This window comes from Harpia harpyja, chromosome 3 (genome assembly GCF_026419915.1).
Source record: "Harpia harpyja isolate bHarHar1 chromosome 3, bHarHar1 primary haplotype, whole genome shotgun sequence".
Lineage (NCBI taxonomy): Eukaryota > Metazoa > Chordata > Aves > Accipitriformes > Accipitridae > Harpia > Harpia harpyja.
The window spans coordinates 9,283,541-9,299,496 of record NC_068942.1 but is presented as its reverse complement, the minus strand read 5'-3'; the positions used below and the strand labels follow the sequence as shown (position 1 = coordinate 9,299,496).

The 15,956-nt window shown below is 37.2% G+C and overlaps 2 protein-coding genes across 2 annotated transcripts in view; one reads left to right on the top strand and one right to left on the bottom strand.

The window, feature by feature from the left end:
- The window catches only part of NT5DC1 (5'-nucleotidase domain containing 1), a 151,285-nt gene that overhangs the window by 90,641 nt on the left and 44,688 nt on the right, over window positions 1-15,956 (bottom strand). The gene's annotated exons all lie outside the window — the stretch shown is intronic.
- COL10A1 (collagen type X alpha 1 chain) overlaps window positions 1,184-15,956 on the top strand; it is a 42,098-nt gene continuing 27,325 nt past the window's right edge. The window contains exon 1 of the mRNA XM_052781321.1: window positions 1,184-2,066. The gene's annotated coding sequence lies outside the window, so the exon portion shown is untranslated. The remainder of the gene's footprint in view (window positions 2,067-15,956) is intronic.

The following is a 15,956-nucleotide window of genomic DNA, read 5'->3' as shown; positions in this document are numbered from 1 at the left end:
ATTGTGGCACGTATATCCACTAATTCTGGGTGCCCCTTTCCTTGACATTTTTTCTTTCTTCTAAACTTATTTATAAACAGAAATCCCATTCACTTGTACTACGCCCTTCTGTTCTGCCCTTCTGCATGTCAAGCCCTCAGTCCCTGAAGGATGATAAAGGGTACAGCAAAAAATGAACAATCACCTGGAAAGAGATGTGCCTTGTGACAGTTTGTGCCTCTAAACGTAGAGAAGTTCCGCAGTTCAGTGAAAAGCTTGTCTCTCCTGAAGTCATTGTCAAAAATGCTATAGAAATGAATGGGATCACTGCCTCCAGAGCAGCAATGCCCTAACATTGGCATTCCCACTTAGCTTTCTCTATGGCACTAAACTAAAATTTTCAGCCAAATGATTTTCATTTCAGGTTTAGAGCCATGACTGACTTGGAATTTGAATGAAGTTAATATTATCTCAGAAACTTGCTCATCCTTAGAGTTGACAGACTCATATTAAACTGAAATAAATCAGGCAGAGAAGCAGCTCTCAAAGAATACATTCCATGTAGCAGGATCAAAAGCTGTAGACAAACTAGTCTCATAAGATTTTGGCTACATGCAGAAAAGAATCAGAAGTAAAAAGTATTTCCCATATCGTAGCAAATAAAATTCAAGGCCACGGAGCCAATTATAGCTTTGATATCTAAATTCTGAAGTATTTTGCATTAAATTTTGAAAAATGGTTTGAAATATCTCTGAAACTAGGGTGCAGGGAACATGACAATTAGAGTTGTCTATATAAATTAATGGAAGTATATAACTTTTCTGATATTGCATTTTGAGATAGCACAATAATGTAACTCTCTAATGGTGTTTAAGAAGCACTCTTAAGATGTAGTTACAAGTCTCACATCAGAGAAATGTCAAAACGAAACAGTGACTGTAAAAAAGATGAATCTGCCTCAACCAAGGGATATGATGATAATTTACACCCTGCACTGTCATCTTCAGGATTGATACTTAATTTTATCTTTTTTTTTTTTTTTTCCCTTTCTCCCAAGGGCTATAGCAGTGACTGAATATACTCCAAAAGCAAGGTTTTCTTCCTTTGATAACAAAGAACTGTTTATGCTGAAATAACTATCAGCATAAGAGATAAATTATATCAACAAGATAAAAACAAGAGATAAAATATGGATTCAATAAAGCACTGCAGAGTCATCTTTGAAAGTCTGGTATGGGACTATCACAGGCATGGAACCAGTGTTTAAAAGATAGAATTTTCAAATCATCCAAATCCAACACTTGAATTAATAGATTCAGAAGTGGTAACAGAAAGAAAGAAAAGGTCTTGATTTGTGATTATTCTCTTGGATTCCAGGAAACACTAATACTTTGGACTTACTTATCATTCCTTAATTTGGAAAAAATTCACAGATACAATATCTGACCCGTACATTCACAGAAGTAGAAAAACAGGTAACAGATATGAAGGCATTTGCAAGATCTTCTAGGAAGCTTGTCTCCCTGTTCTGAAATCTGAGTTTTGCTATAAGAATATGAATAATGAACATGGGAAAATGCTGTAACTTTTTCTCCTAAGAAGCAATTTTTACTGGTTACAGAACATAAAGGAATTTGTTTTCTACCCTCCAGAAAAGCTCATCCCATTAGAGAGACATGTCAAATAAATTTCATGCTCCTCTTTTACACAGATAAATAAGAACACAAGGGTTAAACAAGTGAGAATCCCCAATCCCCTTCCACCTCTCATACAGAGCCATTTTCTGCTGGGAAACAAAAAATTATTCTCTCCTGGAACTGAATCAGAAGGCAGATCCATCAGTCAGTAGCCAACATATGATTCAACTCAGCTTTTCAGTATGTTAAAAAGTCCAAAAGCCACCAAAAAAGGGTTTATGAATGAGAGGGCTGCCTACTTCGAACTCTTCTGAAATGCCTGCTGAGCACTCCTGTGAATCATGCCTGCTGCAAAAGAAGCACCTCTGAGTTAAGAAAGCAGGGACTTTTGGTGACAGCTGGCAAGCAGACACTCCCTCTATTGAGGGACAGCTTTCATTCAACTAAAAGGTAGGACAAACACGAATTCCTGTAGCTGGACACTGAAAGGTACTAGATCGATGATTAAAATACATAGCAATTACAGCCCTTCCCCAACCATAGTGTTTTTAAAGAAAAAATCCAATATAGTGTTTTCTAAAAAGAAAAATATGCTGATTTTTGCTTATATTTTATGATTATACTCGCAAGCATTGAATAATTGAGTAATAAACACTATTGCAAGTCGGAAAAAGACATTCCATTCAAGTCTCGGGAAACGATACAAAATGTTAAAATAGCACTAAGTATTCCACTCATGTTAAATTCAGTGCTTGAATTGCAGAATGATTTAGCTGTGCCTTCAAATACTTTTAATATCCCTTCATGCAATGTACACAATCAGAAAACTATTTCTGCTGTAATTCACTCACATTTACAAGGGCATGCATTTGGAATGGGGATTTTGTCCTACTTGTTAAGCCAGCTGAAAGAAATACTACTTGTCTCCCAGATTAATCATATGTTATATTTTTACTAGCCTGATCATTCAACAAATTACTAACAACAAATATTTCCTGTGTGTTCAAAAGAGTTATTTAAAATATTCCAGAGCAGCCTTGTAACACTTAGAATAGCAGTAGGCAAAACTGCTTGAGCTTAAAAAAAGAGTTGCACAAAAGTGCTGAAAAATTAGACTGAAAACAAATACTTCATTTTCTTTCATCTGTTTTTGATGCCTGCTCTTATTGTTTAAACACATTGGAAATGTATCTATATGAAAAAGTGTAAAAATAGGGTTACAAAAATGACCATCTTTTTTTGGGAAGCAGCCTATCATAGCTATAAAACTGAGGCTGCATTGAAAACTGCCTCTAATATTTTTACTTTAACAAAGATTTGAACAGATACCTGGCATACAAGCTTCTTTTTCTTTTTTTTCTTTTTTTTTTTTTTTTGGCTACCTCTCAAGATTTCCTCTAAACTGATTTGGCTATTTTTAGGCTAAAGTGGGGGAAATGCTTCAGGTATTTTTCAGTCTACTCAGTAACGTTTAATGAATAAATTTTACCCCATAATCCTACTTTCAACTTTAGGGTCCTCAGCAACCAGTTGTGGTGTTAGTCTTATTTTACTTAGAAGTTTAAGACCTGAAAACTGGCTTTTGAAGGGACAAAAAGTAACTTTCAATGCAGATTTCAGACGACCCTCACTGTGCCAACTGTTACAGCCCCACTCTATGGATACAATTAGACTAAGCTGCAACATTTTCAAAGTACCAATCTCAATAAAGTGAAAAATCATGTTATCAGAGAGTTACTGTGTTATACACTAATACAGGAGGGCCCAAATTTGGCACAGGAAGCCATCAACACAACTTCTTCCTTATCTTACAGCTCATATTGTAAAGTGCAAGTATGGGCTTATCTTTGCCCACACACTTCCTTCATACCTGACATCAAATAATGCATGGGGATAACTCAAAAGAACTCATTAGTTGCTCAATATTAACAAGAGGACTTCACACCTAATTGTCTTGCAGACTATTAGATTTTTAGTATTACATTATTTTAAATTATTATCTCTTTTACTGTGTTATATCTCTAGTGTATTTACTTAAACGCATTTGACCCAGTTCTACTAGAGCTTTTGTTATAACAGGTTCCCAGATGTATCTTAGCCTGGTGTGGGAACTTACACAGCGGGACACACAAACCAATGTGCCCCAAAATGAGTCTGTAAAAGGAAAGCATAAAAGCTGTCACAGCTACAGCTCTCAATTAAGCTCCAAAGCCTTTCTATGTAGGAGGAGTGGGGAAACAGAGAATCAAGGACGGAATATGAGTGCTGTGATTGTTAGTTAACTTTGGAATTGAAGGAAAATCAGAATCTTAAAGCTGTTTGGCGTTTGTTTTAAGAAAATAGGTCCCCAAAATTTGAAACATAGGGCTTTATGAAGGCAAAAAGTCAGGGCAAATATACTTCAAAACCATGCATATATCTGGGAGAGGGAAAGGGCCCCTGGCAGCTGATCTCGACTCAGGGTCCATTTTGCCATAGAACCTCCATCTCTCCAGTCTTCCTCCCCAAAACTCCTCTCCCCTAAAGCCCCTGGCTTTACTTATTTTGTCCCAATTCCTCCCAAATCTAATCCTCCCTATCCCAGAGTGCCAATGCTTTGCCTCCCAAAGTTTCCCTCTCCTAAAACTCTGGCCATGTCACCCACTGCCACTTCCAACCAAACTCGATCTCCTTTTCCCACAATGCTCCCCCAAAACCTCTTGCTTTTCCCCCTCTACTTCCAATTCCTTTCCAATTCTTTTGGAATAGAACAGAATAGAATAGTTCAGCTGGAATGGACTTAAAATGATCATCTAGTCCAACTGCCTGACCACTTCAGGGCTGACCAAAAGTTAAAGCATGTTATTAAGGGCATTATCCAAATGCCTCTTAAACACTGACAGGCTTGGGGCATCAACCACCTCTCTATAGGAAGCCTGTTCCAGTGTTTGACTAGCTTCTTGGTAAAGAAGTGTTTCCTAATGTCAAGTCTGCACCTCCCCTGAGGTTTTACTGTCAAATTCTCTCCCACTGAAGCTTGTGTCATCCAAGTACCCTCCCAAAATTATTATTTTCTTGATCCACTCCTTCCAGCTCCACACTGCACCCAAAATCTGGTCATAACAAAACCTCCCTTTCCCCTGTCTAGCCCTGTAGCTCCTGATACTGGAATTACTCAGTATTGCTCAATACGCTAAATGTGCTCAATACTTTTTGTGTTTCCACTTCTGTATAACAAAATAAAACCACTGAAGACACTTAGAAAGTGATCAGCACTTCTAAAGTTAGGCACGTCCCTAACCTTAGTTGGGCTGATTCGGGGCTCAAGACTGAATATTAACATCTGTGCTTCAGAAAAGCTAATTAATAGTCTTTCATTCCACACCGTTGCAGTTATATTGATAATACAAGCTCTGTAATGGCTCACCACCTCTTTAAGGAGGTCTGTTCAGTTCGGTCATCCTACATCTTAGCATGTTCTTAGGGACTCCTCAAGTGTGAGGTGGAGGATCCAGGAGGTCTGCTGCAGGTAGTCATCACCTGCAAAGATCTGGGCACTGACCGTGAGACCTACCCCCATGCTTATCCTCGCACACCTTACCAACAGGAGCAGTATTAAAATCAGAGAAAGCTCGAGAGCACCTCAAAGAAAATGTCCTTCCTTTATGCCTAAATTGGTATTGTCTTCCAATAGCATTAAGAATTTAAAAGCACTTACTTTTAAACACAGTATTGCATATAAAGCAGCCAAATATATTTTAAAATGTAACATCATCATTCTTATTTGTGCCTAAACAGCCTGTTACAAAGAGCAGAATGCTCTTCCTTCATTTTAAAATGGATGTGCCAGTACCCTCTATGATACAGCATGCAGCTTTCCTAAAATTAAAGACTTAAGACATTGTGGTTGGTAAAACATGTTAGCATGGCTTGCCATGCAAATTGATAATTCTGCCTTTTAAAAGCAGCTTGGAGAAAGAAAAATGTGCATTTTAATAACTGTGGCCTAAATTACTTTGTGGTATAAACCAAAGGAGAATATCCTTAATAATGTAAGATGGAGTGAGAGAGAAATGTACCAGACAATATTGTTTCTCCTATACACAGCTGTTGCTGACTGAGCTTTATTTTCCCATAATAGTCAGTTACTGAATGCAATTTTTAAAGATTCAGCATATCTTCCATTGGTAGCCTAAAGGATCTCCAAAGTGTATGAGTGCACACATCAGTTAAAACTTCAGATTTTGATTTATCTTTCTATTCCGCCAGGACTTGACTTATTTGCTGTGCACTACAACTTTGAGCTATTATCTCAACTTACTTCAAGCTATTATCTGAGGATATAATGAATAATGTCTTCTAATATATTTATGGAATGAATTGACATAATAAAATTTACCTTATATGGAGCTGCATTTAGGAATCAGCAAATTAATATCATTCTATCAAATATTGTTTGGCTTTGGACATCTTTTTTACATGACAACGTTTTTCATTAAAGGACTTGCTACTTGCTGTCAACGGATTTTTTACAGGTTGCAGAACATTTTGGTGTGTTTTGGTAGTTCGCTCGCTACCTCTCAGGCCAGGGAGCTGAAGAGGGCCATTGCTGGCTGCTCTCTGGCCCTGAGCACAACTGGCACAGTCTGGTCATACACAAGTAAAACATCAAAAACAAAGAATAAAAAAGGCTCCATCCAAACGCCTAGTGGGATCATTAGCTAGGCTGGCCAAGTCCCTAACTCCTGAAGCGTGCCTGAGGATTGTCTGGGAGCATGGCAGCTGCTTTGGGCCACAGGGAGGACACGGAGAGTTTAACAATTTGCCTGCGGGGCCTGGGCCTGGGCCCTGGCACAGCCTAGTTTACCAATACGGGTGTAGCCTAAGATTACCAAATCAATGACATTTCAAAAGGCTACCAACAGATTAGCGGAAAGCTTATAGCATAAAGGAATTAGCAAGATCAAACTAACATAGCTGCTTCACTGAAAGCAATGAAACTATCAATATAGCTCATGTAAATACTCTGCTCTGGATTGTCTAACCTGGCAAGCAAATCTTGCACCAGGGACAACCTGAACTTAAACAGAATATAAGAAGTCTGAGTAAGTCTAACAGCAAAAAATCTTATTCATGGCTCCTCCAGTGTCAGAATTGCTTTTCAGCTTCTCTTCAAGCTCAGTGACTTTCTGCAAGCGTATGGGAGATTGCAGATCACCAGCCTTTTTCTCATTATGACCATTTTCCAGTGGACTCAGCCTGATCTTTCAGTTATAAATCACTTATCAATGCCCCATGCACAGTTTCTCACAAGACGGTATATTATTTATTACCAATCACATCAGTAGTTCCAAGTGCTGAATTTTCATTTTTAATACTTTCCAAGAAACAGCATTAGAGCTATTTATTTTTGCATTAAGTCATTTTCTGGATCAAGTTCAAAGCATATGTATATTTCATAATTCTGCCCCAAGATTATTAAAGGTTTGATAAATTAGTCTTACTTTGTCAAATTTAAATTAGATTAAGGATGGAATTGGTTGTTAATTATTTGGGGGATGAGAAAAGGGTTAGCTGCTTACTAAACCAATTCAGATAACCTAAATGATTCTATGATTGCTTTCCTCACTGACCTATCAGCGATTTTTCTTCAACTTTTAATACCCTGAAAGCACTCACTCCCTTACCCTCCCCATCGCTTGGAACAGTTTAATTACTCTTCTCAAACATTTCATTTTCATTTGAAAAAGTCCACTGTCATATCAATTCGTTACACAGTTCAGAGAAAGTTTACTTGCCAACCTTTTATAAATACTATTCCTCTTGAACAATAAAATGTCATTTTAAACATTCCTTTCACCAGAGTACTTTTTGTGTGCCTTGACTGTAGGGGGTATGAGAAGTGACATTACTGAAAAACTGATCATAGCCTGGAAAATTTTTAGAGAAAGCAAAAATAATTTCACTTGCAAATACTCCAGTAGTACCTTATATTTACAACTTCCAGTATTATCTGCTTCCCTACGCTCTGGGTGGCATGGCTGGCCCACATCAGCCATGATACGGTCCTCCACCCTCCCCCCAGAGAGCCAAAGCACTGTCACAGGTGACTCCTGTCTCTGGACAGGATGAACGTGGGTACCCCCCCCCAACACGCAATGGCCTAGCAATGGTGATGCTGTCAAGTTTCACTTCACATTAAAGAAAGAAATAAATCAGTCAACAGAGTTTGGTCAAGAATAAATATGAAATCACACTTAAGGTCTTTCATGGAAAAATCAGCCATGTAGATTGTCTGGGAGACAACTCAACCCTAACAACAATTCCAGGATATGGTCACCAAATATTTTTTGTGAAACATAGGAAGAGACAAATAGCACACAATTCGGATAAAAAATAAATCTATTGAAAATAACTTCTGAAAATGAAAAAGAGGAACAAGAATTTGGCTAAATCATACTAAGGCTATCTTTTAGCTCAGTATTTATCTTTCTCTAATACTTAATAGAAACTACCACTGATTATTGATTCAGAAGAAAATAGTATCGAAAAAAATCAAACCCAAAGAACTCTACTCAGCAATTCACACAAAGGAAAAAAGTAGAATAGTGATAAAGTTGGGGGAAACATCTAAGTCTTTAACTAAGGACATCTGCCTTTTGCAAAGACAAGCTTTGGGCCTGTACTAAGTGATCCATTAGGACAGAATCTGTTTAAGTCTCAGGATACAATTAGGTCGTAATTTTGGGTGGTAATGTTTCACAAGCGCCACTGCTCACAGCTCCCTACCCAAGCATCAAACAATAGATGGATCCTTTGAATAATAGAGGTTGTCTTCCCCAACAATATGGCAAATAGGTGAAAGGAAAAAGACTGTACATGTTAGAGTCTTTAATGACAGAATAGGCCGTGGAGAACAAAACTGCATGCCGTGATCACCTCTAAAGCAGACAGAACCAAAATGAGCATAATGTGACTCATCTGTATTTTAAATGATAGCTTGATGTTTATAAGGAAGCACAGTAGGCAGTGGTTGTAGTCAATGTGCTTGAGGCATTACCTTGAGTAACATTATCTGATTATTTTTAGATTAGATAATTTTAGATAATTGTCTTATTATTTTTAGATATACACCAGATGGGTGGCGTAAGGAACATCATAATCCTCCATTAGGCCACTCTGCAGATGGCAGTGTATATGCATATACAATACACAGCAACTGGCAGGTGCTTTTCCATTGAGCTCTGGATGAATACAGTGATCAATAGCTTACTCTGTTTTCAAAATGAGTTGTACGTAAGAATCATACCCTATTTTATGAAACAGAGGAAAACCACAATCCATTGGGTCAAGGTTGGCTAAATATAATCTATGTAACTGAAATTAGAATATTAAATCCTTATTAGCACATTAGCACTACTGTTACCCAAGTATCAGGTTCCTTTCCAAAAGCTGTGAATGAAAAGACACAATACTTTGCTGAAGTTAAGCTGGTTAGCTTCTTTTTTTTCTCTGGTAGAAAAAGTGAAAGTGTCCCCATTTTCAAAATCTAAGACATGAAAACTTTTCAGAGGAGATACCACTTATTATCTAAATAATATCTTTAATTTTTTTTCTAACAAAAGCAAAACATACCAAGAAACTGAATTTTTATCAGGAAATAAAAAGGAGAGAGCATGATAGGTGTACTTAGACACAGAAGCATCGTCATGTCCAAGTATTCAAAAACTGTGACTGAAATCCCAAGAAACGTGAAATTAAAACCAGATTGAACAGCCTTCTGATCTTTTAATCTTTTAGGATGCCCACCCTGTTCCTCCTCTTCCCCAAGCATCTGTTAGGACTACTGTAAGTCAGCACACTGGGCTGCAGGGACATTTGCTTGAAAAAGTACGTCATTGCATTCTGACAGTTTCTTTGTAGGATCATCTACAGCCAACATTCAGTTTTAAATACAGACTTAAACATGTTGTCTGTCTTTCAGTGAATACATAGATGTTGACCTTCCCCTGTTGCTGGGGTATGCAAAGCTGACATGCTGTCCTTTTTGAACAATGGGAACTCTTTTCCAGCTTTCCACTCCACCTCCTTTCGCACTGTTCTCTCCTTTTCCTCTTGCACCACTCTCCTGATGCCACATGCTTCCTTCTACTCCTCTCAGCTGTTGCCAAATGATGACAATTTTTTTTCTGTCACTTTTATGCTCCTATTTTACTCTCTCCTGCTATGATGTTTATTATATGACAAACATTTCCATAAGGTGACCTTATTCCATTTCCCTTGGAACAGCACAGTCCATCCTTGTCGAGGACAGGCATGGAAAATGGTAACAATTTTGCCGTAAAGCAAATGTCATGAGTTTAAAGGCAGGAACTAAAAATTAATTAAAATACTGAAAAGTTGAGGGATTCAGGATAATTAATTTAACTTCAGGGAGTCTACTTTTATATTTGAATTATGTAAGACATAGATCTTAAAAACCATGCAGAATATACCAAATAGTAGCAAGAGGTACAACTATATTTGTTATTTACCAAACCAAATGCCGATTAGAATATAATAGATTAGATTATATGCTAATCTTTTGCCTATACCTTTCAGAACTGTTTCAACACGTGACCTAGAGTTCAGAGTGATGTAAAATAGTACATATGTTTTCTTTTGCATCCAAGTTTTATATAAACGTCTGTGCAGTTGCTTTTGTACTAATGGAGTTTCTTGATTTCATTCGCACTCTATTTAGATTAATAGATTCTTGCTATGGGTTTAGAAAAGTGATCTACCTAAGAAACAGCTCTCCTTAATATTTACGAAGTCTGCAACTTCTGCAGTCTCTAGCGCAGGATAAGCTCGCAGCTTGTCCTACTCCCCTGCTGTGGCACGAGCCACACACAAGAGGAGTCCAGCTGCAGCGCTCAGCCGCTGTGCTGCCGCATCCAGTGGAGCCCACCAGCGTGATTCACCTGCAGCTGCCTGCAACTAGCTCTGACCAAGCTGTGGGCATGGGCAGGAGGGTGGCCACATCCCGGACTCCTCCACGTCTGCGCTGGAGGACTGGCTACCTGATTTGTTCAGATACTGCTGTGGTGGCCGTAGGTAGTCATGGATGTACAGGGGAAAAGAGGAGCTGGACCGACCAAGCACTGAACCCTTTCCTCCAACATACATTTCTCTCCAGTCTTGTTTTCCAGTATGAAGGAGTTTGAAATTACTGGCCATCATAGATCTGAACCCAGACTGGTTTGATTTCCTGCAGAACATCATGTCTTAACTCAAGATGCCCCAAACTACTAAGTAATCCAAAAGGATTTAAAATATCTACAGTGCACTGTTATAATCAACCTTTTAAAGTTATAGAAGATAAATTTCAACATAGCTCATTTTCAGGACTTAAGTTTACTTCTAACCATTTAAGGGCAAATGGCTCCGTTTCATATACAAGATGCAGGTTTAAAAAAAAAAACCAAAAATCAAACAACTCGGCTAAACTGTAGTAACTATTGTGCTCATGGCCAGAGCTGAAGACCTGAACAAAAAATACAGGCTATGAAACATGCTAAACAATTTATGGACATGTTTTTCTTCCGCTTACTCCTTCAATCCAATGATGATGAAACATCTCTGTAATGCTCTTTAATTTTCTAAAATGGGAAAAAACTAAACCAGCAAATAAAGTTGATCAATTTTAGCTATCTCAGCTAAAGCAGGTCCCAGAAGAACCTGACAATCGCCACACATGGTGTAAGGAAATGAGGACAGCCCAGGATGGGGAGAAGACGACAAAGCTAGGGCAGAGAAGCTGACCTTTTGGTGGCGGCAACCCACTAGATGGGCTCAGCTGTGAAACTTTGGCTTAGCCCATAAAGACTATAAAGAATTAGTCTCATAATTTCACATTTACCACAGGTTACTAAGCACATATTCAAATATTGCTGTTTTGATGCAAGGTAATTCCTTACATGGCATGTCCCAGAGTTAAAGCACAGAAATAAAGGGATGACAGCATTGTGCTTTGGACTCTATCCACATGCTCGTGGCTTCATCCTTCTGCCTCCAAATTCCTTTGAATTAACAGACCACAGTAGCACATATTACTCATAAAATGTGAACCTCCAACTACCTACCTCTGGAAATACACATTTGGCTTCTGGTTTTAATAAGTAAAGAGATTTTTTTTTTGTGAAACAAATTACATTATTACAATGTAAGCTGAGAGCCCCTTTTTGCCATCCTTGCATCTAAATCTAACTAGTACTACTCATAAGAACAGGCACTACTGGGAAATCAAAGGGCAAGAATCTGGTACTCCAGTAGTCAAGGGGTAAATTTTCTAAATACAGTCTCTCCAGTCCCATGCAGATGACATTTTCTGTGCTAGACTGAACACTTAAACTCTTGTAGTAAAACACATATGAAATTGTAGGCTGAGTTATTAAAGGTAACCATAACGTTGTATCTGTGGGAATTACTCAGAGACACCTTTAGTTTTAAATAGAAATGTAAGAATACTTTTAGCACTCAGGTATATATTCTTTCTGTTCTTTACAAATACTTTTTCCTTTAAGAGAGATTTCTAGTCTGGAGGCAGGAAGATAAACCTGACATGTTTGTCACCTGTGGTGACCTCTGTATGAACAGGTTTTCTCTGTTCACTTATCTTACTGTAATGAGAAAACATAATGCAAAGGAACATAAGGAATAATTTGTATGTTGAATATGAATACATGAATGCTACTGGAGGGTGCTAAAGCTGCTTTGATAGGATGGCTGGGGTATGCTGCGATAAGCAAAAATTCTTTTCAACCATGAAGTTCTCAGCGCGCTACATACCTTCGTGAAGTTTCTCTGTCTTACTGAAATAAGGAATTGGATGTAAGGTTGTTCAAAAGGTCATGCAGAGAAATTTTATTGTTATGATGAGCCAGCTTAAAGCTAAATTTCATATCAGTTATTATATCTCACAACCACATTGCTCTTCCAGTTCTGGAAAAGGGTTAATCCTTCTGCTTTCATCAAAATATGGTGTCTCTTGTCCATTACACATAAACCTTTGACAATTAAAACCAATGGAAGACAGTAGCAGACATCCTGTGTTTATAACAATGACATAAAAGTGCTCAACAAACAATTCCAACAAAGTGCTATTTTCATTTAGTTCTATGTAGCCAAATGGATTACACGAGATATGGCTTGTTTCCATTTTATCCTTAAGCATATATGAACAGACAATGCAATAATTACATATGTAATTATGTGTTACCATATAGAAATATTATTACATATAGGAAATGAGAAAAATAAATGCAGATTTTTTAAAAAGGCTATAATAAAATATTTTGCTGACAATAAAAAGTTACAATGGGAACAAAGTTAGGAAAACCAAAAGAAAAAGACTAACAAAAGGTGGAAGGTACGTAACAGTGACAAAGATGTGCAAAAGAAGGAGAAATAGAAAGGGCAAACTGTGTTACTCAGTTTTAGACACAGACATATACCTTGTTCCTTTTTACAAGGTGTTTTGTGGAAATCATATATTTTTGTATTTCATCACATCATTTTTTAAAATCTAAGTTGAAACTCAAAACACAATGAAAAAAATACCAATGTATGCATTAAGCATTACAAATTAAAAGCTATTCGCAGACCAGTTGACCCACCATAATTTGTGGACTTCAGCCCTCAGGCAAACAAAAGAAAAACAACTGCATTCCAGCTTCGGAAAAAACTGTATCACCCCAGGCTAAACTCAAACCACTGTTAATAATCTAAGTATTTTCTCCATCCTCAGTGTTAATATGAATTTTACTCCTTTCATGAACTGCTAAGTAAACAAAACATGTCTATAAAAGAAGATAAGCTCAAATAGCTATACTTAGAAGATAATGATTTCCTGTACATCTACAAATAATCAACAGCCATCTGCCAATGGTATCTTACATTCTCAACTAGGAAAAAATATGCTTTCTTTACTACTACAGAAAGCAGTTCCATATTTTAATGCTTTGAGTTCAAATAAATAAGTAGCACTGTTCCTCCTTGCCCACTTTACAACATTTTAATAGACCTTTCGACTAACTTGGCAATGTCCACCTCTCCCGCCACGTCTGCTTAAAGCTCCTGCAGCCAAAGTAAACATGTTGTGCTTCATGAGCAAAGGCCAGTTTGGGAAGAGAAATTTACTAGCTGACCATATATAACTAAGTCGGAATGGCTAAATTAGCGATGGGAAAATATTTCTTAGTCTTCTGTCACCTTTTCCAGGTTGAAGGTTACCCTCCTTTCTCTCTCTCACTATAAATACACATACACACACATACATAAATATAAAATTTGATTTGCTTTTAGTAACAGAAAATGAAGATCATATGAAATAACAAAACTGAGCCACAAACTTGCCAGCCTTTCACGATAATATTTAGAAGAAAAAGGGTTTCAGGGAAAAATCATATTACAAAGTTTTCCCAACAAAAGATTTTTTGAATGAAAAGTGCCTTTTAAAAAGAAACCCAGATTTTAAAACATTATTGAGATTTCTTGCCATTTGTGGGGGACAGAGGGAATTTAGTTACTGAGGAATATAATGACATTTTCCAACCATGTCATTTTATCTCCATTCACATAAAAACAATCACATCTTGCATATAACTGCTTCCACTGCTCTTTCAAGGCATAACAGCTCATTTCTAACATTGCATTAGAAGCACTATAAATTAATGCACTACTGCTAAGTAGTTCTATGTTTCCCTTAGGCTATTTAGGAAGCTTTAACTAAACCATGACAGGGTGAAAACTATGCATAGATGAACTGCAAATTCATAGATTGAACTAGGTTTTAAGTTGTAGCAGCACTAAACAATTTAGACACTTCCTTTTTTTTTTTTTTTTTTTAAAGTCAATACCTACTTTGGGCAAATACATACTCCACTGAATTAAGTCAGGGTATTATAAAACACCTAGTTGTAACCAATGTTGCAAGTATCAAAGCTGTGGTTGGTCCTGAAACAAGGCATATTTATAGTGCTTTCTGTTCCTCCACATTTTTTGATGTATAACTATACCTATTTATCTAACTGCAACAGCTAGAAAAAGTAAAAAAGCTTTCAGGACTGATTAGCTTGGATACATATGGATATATTTTTTTTTAATTCTCATCAAATTCTCTTCTAAGTCCCAAAATTTGTCTTTTATAATAGCGCTGCTTATGTAATAGTAGATACTACTTCTCCCAACCCATGTTTGGAGGCTCCTCCTACCATAAATCAGCCCCCAAATATTGCTTCTATCAGTAGAGCATCAAACGTATTTTTAAAAGATAAATTAAACTGTCTTCTGTGACTCTTGAACTTCTTTATGGAGGGAAAAAAAGCACCATCATACTAACCAAAAAGATAATTGTTCTCTGAATCATGTGAGTAGTTTGTGCAATTATATGGGGGCTGTTCGTGTGCTGTAAGCAGAACTTGTTCAGCTGAATCAGTAACTAAAAGCATGAGTCAACTTTTGAGCTAAAGAAGATGGCTCTTATACTATTATCTGGACTAGCCTTTTTAGGAGACAAAGACTAATGCTACCTAATGTCACTTACACAAATATTTAGCTGTTCACATTGTCTAGGGTGTAAAGCAGGGCTTTTGATATATCTACCTTTCCAGAATACTAACACAAACTACATCTATTTAAAATGAGGAAAGACAACAGCTCTAGAGTTCTTCTTGGGGGTGCCACACTGAGGTGGTTTTTGGTTTTTTTCATTGTTTGTTTGGTTTTTTTGGTTGGTTTTGGTTTGGGTTTTGGTTTTTGTTTTTTTGGTTTTTTTTTTAATTTTTTTTTTTTTAAATCTATGTGAGTCATGGAGGCTATGGTAAAATCTCTCTTGATACAAAGGAAGCATTTATTTTCTATATAGAAGGGGACCTTTAATTCAAATGGACTCATGTCCTCTTTTCAGTCTTTACTCTTTGTAAAAACTGCAGTAGCTCCGATTTCTCAGAAAAAAGTATTTCATATATAAGTTTAACTACAACAGATGTTCTCTGCTAAAAGGAAAAATATCTGCTTTTCCAATGGGTGTGGGAGTATTTATCTTTCACTTTCTTTAAAATCGCTCAATCACCAAGTTCTAGGAACACTGTGTAACAGACACCAAAGCTGTTCTCTCTGGATTCACTGCTTCATAGCATACTCCATAAACCATTATGCATCTTTGTTACAAACCTTACCATTTGCCACATACCAACCACCATATTTTGCCGTTCAGAATGAAGTTCTTCTGTTCAAAATCATAAGCACACACAATAGGATTTCCAGCCTCCCTACTCATCCAGCTCCAAAGTTGCTTTCCCCTAAGCTCACAACAGAGAA